The 9072-nt window shown below is 38.2% G+C and overlaps 1 pseudogene; it reads left to right on the forward strand.

The window, feature by feature from the left end:
- Positions 1-500: 500 nt before the first annotated feature.
- On the forward strand, positions 501-703 carry LOC114217466 (ubiquinol-cytochrome c reductase complex assembly factor 6 pseudogene; annotated as a pseudogene).
- Positions 704-9072: the final 8369 nt, after the last annotated feature.

A 9072-nucleotide genomic window follows, 5' to 3' on the forward strand; every position in this document is an offset into this window, starting at 1 on the left:
AAACACAATTGTTCAAAACCTTTGAGATGAAGCAAAGGCGGTCCTAAGAGGGAAGTACATAGCAATACAAGCCTTTCTCAAGAAACTAGAAAAGTCTCAAAGACACAAGTTAACCTTACACCTAAAGGAGCTGGAGAAAGAACAGCAAATAAAGCTTAAACCCAGCTGGAGAAGAGAACTAATAAAGATTAGAGCAGAAATCAATGAAATAGAAACCAAAATAACAGTAGAGCAGATCAACAAAACCAGAAGCTCGTTCTTTGAAAGAATTAAAAAGATTGAGAGTGAAGGCTAAAGGCTGCTTGTGGGCATGGAAGGGGCATTGGGCCTCTTGGTGCCATCGTGTCCTAAATGAGCCCATGGTGTGTGGGGTGGGAGACAACCCAGGGTCCTGACCCTGTCCCACCACTGCTGTGTGGCCTGTTTCCTGGCACGGTTTCATCCTGATCTGGGAGCCTTCTAACACTGCCCACCTTTCCTCCCCATGCAGCCCCCCGACCATGCCCACTGGCATGTCCTGGGCCACCTACATGAAAATGCTCACTGCCAGCCTCCTGACCACGTGCACTGGGGTGAAGTGGTGCACAGGAACTACTGGCCAGACCTGACAATACTTGAAATTCCACCAAAGCCTGGAGAACTCAAAACGGAGCTTTTGGGACTGAAAAAGAGACAACATGAACCTCAAATTTCTCAACAATAGAAACCTCAAAATACTTAAAACTGCCAAGAATTCTGTGAATAATATTATAAGTATTAAATATATATTTTTAAGTTAAAAAACAAAGATTGATAATCCCCTAGCCAGATGTATCAAAAAGAAAAAAGAAAGGACCCAAATTAATAAAATCATGAATGAAAAAGAAGAGATCACCACCAACACCAAGGAAATACAGACAATTTTTAGAGAGGGGTGTCTGGGTGGCTCAGTTGGTTAAGCATCTGACTTCAGCTCAGGTCATGATCCCGGGGTCCTGGGATCGAGCCCCGCATTGGGCTCCCTGCTTTGTGGGGAGTCTGTTTCTCCCTCTCCTGATACTTTCTCTCTCCCTCTCTCAAATAAATAAACACAATCTTTAAAAAAAACGAACATATTATTAGCAACTATATGCCAACAAATTAGGCAATCTGGAAGAAATAGATGCATTCCTAGAGATGTATAAACTACCAAAACTGAAATAGGAAGCAATAGAAAACCTGAACAGACCCATAACCAGCAAGGAAATTAAAGCAGTAATCAAAAATCTCCCAACAAACAAGAGGCCAGGGCCTGTTAGCTTCCCAGGGGAATTCCACCAAACATTTAAAGAAGAACTAATACCTATTCTTCTGAAACTGTTTCAAAAAATAGAAAATGGAAGGAAAACTTCCAAACTCTTTCTATGAGACCAGCATTACCTTGATTCCAAAACAAAGACCCCACCACAAAGAAGAATTACAGACCAATATCCCTGATGAACATGGATGCCAAAATTCTCACCAAGATACTAGCCAATAGGACCTAACAGTACATTAAAAGGATTATTCACCATGACCAAGTGGGATTTATTCCTGAGCTCCAAGGGTGGTTCAATATCCACAAATCAATCAGTGTGATACACTATATTAATAAAAGAAAGGACAAGAAGCATATGATCCTTTCAATAGATGCAGAAAAAGCATTTCACAAAGTACAGCATTTTTCTCAATTAAAACTCTTCACAGTGTAAGGATAGAGGGAACAAAACTTAATATCATAAAAGCCATATACAAAAAGCCCACAGCGAATATCATTCTCAATGGGGAACACTGAGAACATTTCCCCTAAGGTCAGGAACATGACAGGGATGTCCACTCTTATCACTGTTGTTCAACAGAGTACTAGAAGTCCTAGCCTCAACAACCAGGCAACAAAAAGGAATAAAACACGTTTAAATTGGAAAAGAAAAAGTTAAACTCCCACTCTTCACAGATGACGTGATACTTTATGTGGAAAGCCCACAAAACTCCACCCCAAAATTTCTAGAACTCATACAGGAATTCAGCAACATGGCAGGATATAAAATCAATGCACAGAAACCAGTTGCATTCCTACACACTAATAATGAGACAGAAGAAAGAGAAATTAAGAAATTGATTCCATTTACAATTGCACTAAAAACCATTAGATGCCTAGGAAGAAACCTAAACCAAAGAGGTAAAGGATCTGTAATCTAAAAATTACAGAACACCTATCAAAGAAATTAAGGAAGACACAAAGAAGTGGAAAAACATTCCATGCTCATGGATTGGAAGAATAAATATTGTTAAAATGTACACTACCCAGAACAGTCTACACATTCAATGCAATCCCTATCAAAATATCATTGACATTTTTCACAGAGCTGGAACAAAGAATCCTAAGATTTGTATGGAACCAGAAAAGACCCCGAATAAACAGAGAAATGTTGAAAAAGTACACCAAAGTTGGTGGCATCACAATTCTGGATTTCAAGCTACATTACAAAGCTGTAATCATCAAGACAGTATGGTACTGGCACAAAAATAGACACATAGATCAACTGAACAGAATAGAGAATCCAGAATCTTTGAGAAAGCAGGAAAGAATATCCAATGGAAAAAAGACAGTCTCTTCAACAAATGGTGTTCAGAAAATTGGACAGCCACATGCAGAAGAATGAAACTGGACCATTTTCTTACACTATACACAAAGATAAACTGTATGAAAGACCTCTTTGACCTCGGCCGCAGCAACTTCTTGCTAGACACGTCTCCAAGGGCAAGGGAAACAAAGTAAAAAATGAGCTATTGGGACTTCATAAAGATAACAAGCTTCTGCACAGCAAAGGAAACAGTCAACAAAACTAAAAGGCAACCTACAGAATGGGAGAAAATATTCACAAATGACATATCAGATAAAGGGCTAGTATCCAAGATCTACAAAGAACGTATCAAACTCAATACCCAAAAAACAAATAATCCAGTCAAGAAATGGGCAGAAGACATGAACAGACATTTCGCCAAAGAAGACATACAAATGGCCAACAGGACATGAAATAATGCTCCACATCACTTGGCATCAGGGAAATACAAATGAAAACCACAATGAGATGCTACCTCACACCAATCAGAATGGCTAAAATTAATAAGAAAGGAAACAACAAATGTTGGAGAAGATGAGGAGAAAGGGGAACCCTCCTACACTGTTGGTGGGAATGAGAGCTGGTATAGTCACTCTGGAAAACAGTATGGAGGTTCCTCAAGAAGTTGAAAATAGAGCTACTCTAAGACCCAGCAATTGCACTACTGGGTATTTACCCCAAATATACAAATGTAGTGCTCTAAAGGGGCACCTGCACCCCAATGTTTATAGCAGCAATGTTCACAATAGCTGAAGTATGGAAGAACCCAGATGTTCATCAACAGATGAATGGATAAAGAAGATGTGGCATATATATACAATGGAATATTACTCAGCCATCAGAAAGGATGAATGCTTACCATTTACATTGACATGGATGGAACTGGAGGGTATTATGCTGAGCAAAATAAGTCAATCAGAGAAAGACAATTATATGGTTTCACTCATATGTGGAATGTAAGAAACAGTGGAGAGGATCATAGGGAAAGGGAGGGAAAACTGAATGGGAAATCATCAGAGACGCAGACAAACCATAGGAGACTCTTAACTACAGGAAACAAACTGAGGGTTGCTGGAGGGGAGGTTGATGGGGAGATGGGACAATTGGGTGATGGGCATTAAGGAGGGTACATGATGTGATGAACACCGGGTGTTATACGCACCTGATGAATTACTAAATTCTACATCTGAAACCAATGATGTACTATACATTGGCTAATTGAATTTAAATAAAAAGACATTAGATATTCTTGTAATTTTATTGTTACATTATTACAGTTCTTTGTGCATCAGGCTCTCATATGCAAACAGTTCTGAACTCCCTGTGGTTCATTAAGTGTATATCTTCTTTAATGTACAAAAGCAAGTCTTCTAACAATTCATTTTTGATCTTTGAAATGCCTTCATATGCAGTGTTTTCTTTGCCTGGTAAACTCCTACTCTTCCTGCAGTACCTTTCCTGGCCACCTCAGAGAGTGTTAGGCACGTGTCTTCTGCTTTCCCAGACCAAGTGCTTTTATTATAATATCTATCATAATGTATTGCAATTACTTGATTTTTACTGTCTGTCTCTCCAGGAAAATGCCAAATTTTCCAATACTGCTCGATGGGACAAAAGGTTAAACGAGCAAATGGACAGTAGAATACCTCTTTATTTTTCATAAAGCAATTTCACACATAAGTACTAACTACTTTTGGGTTGCACAGCAAACATTTTAGATAGGGCGTCAGGGGCACACCTATATTGATGACAGCTCCCAAATATGTTTATACCGGTATGTACCAAACTTGGCATTGGGTGGATGCCAACTACAGTCTGACTTTCTGTTCCCTGGAGACGCTTTGTCCTATTCCCCCCACCAGTGAAGGGTATAGACCGAGACTATAGCTGAGGTTTGAGTTGACACCTTAATCTTCTGCATTTCCCTAATACCAGGTTTCAAAGTTTATGTTATTAAGAGAGCTTTAAAGCTCAGCCTTCACCTCAGCCTTCTGGTGTCACCTGGCCTAAGGGCTTAATAGCTTTCCTAAGCCCTTAAGTAAATAATTTAAGGAATTTACCATTACTCTATTGAATGAACTTTGGAGGCCCACATATAGGGCATCTCATTTTAACATACATGATTCATTTCTCAAGATTTAGTAATTGACAAATTTATTGAGGTGAAATGAGCATTATATGTATTTTCCTTAGGGTAAAAAAAGGAAAAGCAGAACAATAATTCCCCAGTTGTTTTAAGGATAGTACTATTTAAAATTGCAGAAAAATTATGAAGATATTCAAAAGTTAGCCAATAAAAACACAAGGCAATTAAGGGGTTAAAATGAGTCATGTAATAGGCATTATTACCTTCTATGGGACAGAAAGATTTATATTTAGAATATCTTAGCCCTTACTGACTATAAAATAATCGATCCTCTGTTTTTTAACTAAAGAAAAATATAAATAACAACATATTAAAATAAAGCTAAAGAAAATAAAAAACCCTGAGAATTATCTAAATCTGAATAATAAGACCAAAATGAATCTTTTGAGTGGCAAAATTCAAATAATTTCAATTTTGCAATAATCTTAATACAATTAGCATGGAAGAAAAAATTAATGTCCAATGTTCTTTGTTTCCCATGGCCTCAAAAATAGGGAGGGATTTTGTTTTCCAAAATATCATCATATTGCTAGGATATTTGTAGAGCACTTTAACAGGTCATAAAAAATTGGACTGGCATGTTGCTCATGCTACATTTGACCCATCCTGCATAAGAGAAAATGTACATAGGAAGATAGAGACTTTAAATGACATTGAGAACAAATGTCTTAATGTTTCCATTGTTTCATAAAACAACCATATTCTCCAAAATAAAAACAAAAGAAATCATAACAACCAAACAAAAATAACAATTTCCATGGAATTATTTTTTTAAATATGCATTGCTCTTTCAAAATTATACAATACAATATTTTGAATTTATTATTGGGAAAATAAAAATCCTTTTGGTTTGGAAACGCTGTGCTGCATTAATATTGTTTGGTTGTTTTACAGATGTCTAATTAACTGCCAAAGGCAAAAAATACTATTCCATAAATCTAATGGACATACACTGCAAATTAAGAAAAAAACAAACACTAAACCTTAGAGTCAGGCACTTCAGACAAAATATATTTCTTAGTTTAGACCAAGATCTATATACACATGTAAAGTGACATGGAAATCAGACTTAATTTGCTATGGGCCAACTTCTACCTTTGGATGCTTTATGCATAACTTTTGTTGAAGTCACTAAGAATTACCCTTGATCCCCAAGATCCTAATTGGATCTCCCTCTCCCCCTTTCCACAATAAACAATAGTGAAGAACAAATGACTCTAGCCCTAAACATTTAGGCTTAATATTCAATAGAGATAGGTAATTTTAAATGATTAGTAAATAAAAATTAAATCTGAAAATATACACATACAAGCAAGTACTAACATATCACTATGGGTGAAACTATAGTCAAAAAATTTTTGTAAAAGGACTTCAGACTTAAGAATGAAGTGGAGTAAGTCGGAGGGGGAGACAAACTATGAGAGACGGACTCTGAAAAACAAACTGAGGGTTCTAGAGGGGAGGCGGGTGGGGGGGATGGGTTAGTCTGGTGATGGGTATTAAAGAGGGCACATTCTGCGTGGAGCACTGGGTGTTATGCACAAACAATGAATCATGGAACACTACATCAAGAACTAATGATGTAATGTATGGTGATTAACATAACAATAAAAAAATTTTTTAAAAAAGGACTTCAGACTTATGATTCAAGAGAAATAACTGGTAATTCCAAATGTGAAGTTCAAAAAAGATGGATTTAGCTCTCCCTTAACATGAGTTTGCATATATAGTATAAACATTTAAAAAAACAGAATGACATTAAGGACAGGTTGAGAATATAAAAAATTATAATTATCAGAAATAGAGTAGTCTAATGTCAAGAAAATAGATAATACTTCTCTGTTGTTGTTTTGTTTTAAAGATAAAGTTCTACTTTACAAACAGCTTATCAAGATATTGATACCAAATGGACTTTGTGTCATCATAGGTTTCTTCTTCTGGTCACACGGAGGTTGTCTCCCCCCCCACCCTTCCCCCACCCCATGTGAACAGCACGTTTTCCTTACCCACCGCTTTCCCAAAGTTAGCATTCCTAGTGCGTGGCTTTGCAATATAGTACTCATAAGTATGTTTCTATAGATGGAGATTTTACACAGTGTGTATTTCAAAGGAAGCATTCACATGCTAAGGAAGAATGTGGCAAGTCTTCTAACAACTCATTTTTGATCTCTGAAATGGTCTTCCTTAGGGATGGACCCAAATAATCAATTTTGCCTTGGTGCAAAGAAACTTTGAACCCTACTTAAAAACTGAGATGCCTCATTATTTGTTTTCGTATTAATTACTACTTTATGCACTAGCCTGGACTTGGACATTTTCTTAAAATGTAAGTGTGATTATATTATTCACTATTAAAAGTTTTCAACGGGGCTCCTGGGTGGCTCAGTTGGTTAAGCGCCTGCCTTCGGCTCAGGTCATGATCCTGGAGTCCCGGGATCGAGTCCCACATCGGGCTTCCTGCTCGGCAGGGAGTCTGCTTCTCCCTCTGATCCTCTTCCCTCTCATGCTCTCATCTCTCATTCTCTCTCTCTCAAATAAATAAATAAAATCTTAAAAAAAAAGTTTTCAATACTTTTCTATCTTTACTAGGGAAAAAATTGAAATTTTGGTATGGAATATGTGCTCTTTCATATTTTGGCTTCCTAAATTCATCTCTTATAGTCCCCCCACTGGATCAGTGCTTTTGTACATGCTATTCTTGGAATGCACTCCTTTCCCCCACCTTCCCTGAGGGGGTCTCCCCCTCATCTAATAAATTCACTTCACCTTTCGACCCTAAATCTTCTCTAAACTATTTCAGTTGTTTTGACCACTCTCCTTTGGTACATAAATGTTTAAAAAAAGGAAGAACCAGGGGTGCCTGGCTCGCTTAGTCAGAGGAGCCTGCGACTCTTCATCTGGGGAATGTGGGTTCGAGCCCCACGTTGGGTGTAGAGATTACTTAAAAAAACAAAACAAAACAAAACAAAACCTAAAAAAAAAAAAAAAGAAAAAAGAAAAAAAGAAGAAGAACCAAAAACAGGTACCTGAGAAGTGAAAAGTAATAGAGGGGGAAGAGCTAGAGTAATGGAGGGAGTGAGGAGTCCTGTTACTGGCAGAAAAACCTACCTAGAATTATTCAGGCCTGACCTGAATACAGTTACCAAGGCAATTACAAGAAGTCTTTACCTGGCAGCCTGCAAAGGGGAAGCTGCCTTCCTTACACCAGACTTAGTACACAGCTGTTGCAAGGCACTGCCTATGGTCAAGGACTCAGGCCTTCTGGTTGGCCCTGTGCTCCTGCATATTTGCATTCCTAGTCCAGGCTCCTTCACTCAGAGACCTCTTTATGTGGGGTCTTCAGCTGAGGCCTTCTTCAGTGCCTCTCCTGCAGCCTCCTTACTGGGGAGCCTGGGGTCTGGAGACAAGAGGGGGAATTCTTGAAGATACTTCCCCCACTCTTACTACTCAGTAATTTTTCAGTCCCTATCACTCTCTACCCACTCCTTCCCTCTCTCTCTGGGCCCCAGGATATAGAACTACCTGAGCCTTTTGTTCAGGGCTTCCTTAATGGTAAGATGACCCCCAAGTCAATGCTGATCCATGCCATTCAATGGGGGAAAAGGAATGGGGAGGGGAGGGAGAGGCACTTTCTCTGGTTTCAGCCTCTTGCTTATACTACCTCAGTAAGTGATCAAAGACTTGACTGTGAACTTTCACTTTTGGCTTGTTGCTTAAATTCACTACTCCAATACTGAGCAGTTCTGCTCCCTCCAGCTCAGCTGAGCTCCTGACATTAGGAGGGCAAGACAGTAATGGATTCCAGGGAGATTCTGTACAACTTGAAGAGGGTAATAAATGGGAGAGCAGAAGTAGAACTATCTATGAAATTTTACCCTGGCTCTCAATGTCATGGTCACTGTTGCTAATAACTGATTTGTTAAATTCATGACATTTTAGAGTCTTTAGCACTTACATAAAAACTGAAGAGCAAATTTGAGGAATAACAAAAAAAATTGATGGAAATTTTTCATTCTTTTATTTTCCCCAGTAAGAGAGGTACCCTACATTTACTTTGGCCATCTTTAGAGGAGTGAAGCAGTTCAGAGTTCTGATGGTATCTTTCTTCTACAGGGGAAGTGAGGGTGGGATGGGGAAAAATACAATGGCAAAATTTTCTTGGAAAATGATTGAATCTTATAGATTTTATATTTTATACCAATATTTTATATTTTATATCTTGAAAGCCTAAAAAGAGAAGTAACCAGATTCTTGAGCAAAATAAGGAAGGAGGTATAGTGATCCGAACCCTGAATGGACAGTTAA

Source organism: Eumetopias jubatus, unplaced genomic scaffold (assembly GCF_037043125.1).
Source record: "Eumetopias jubatus isolate StellerSeaLion01/CBP00866 unplaced genomic scaffold, mEumJub1_p1.0 scaffold_1, whole genome shotgun sequence".
NCBI classification, from domain to species: domain Eukaryota; kingdom Metazoa; phylum Chordata; class Mammalia; order Carnivora; family Otariidae; genus Eumetopias; species Eumetopias jubatus.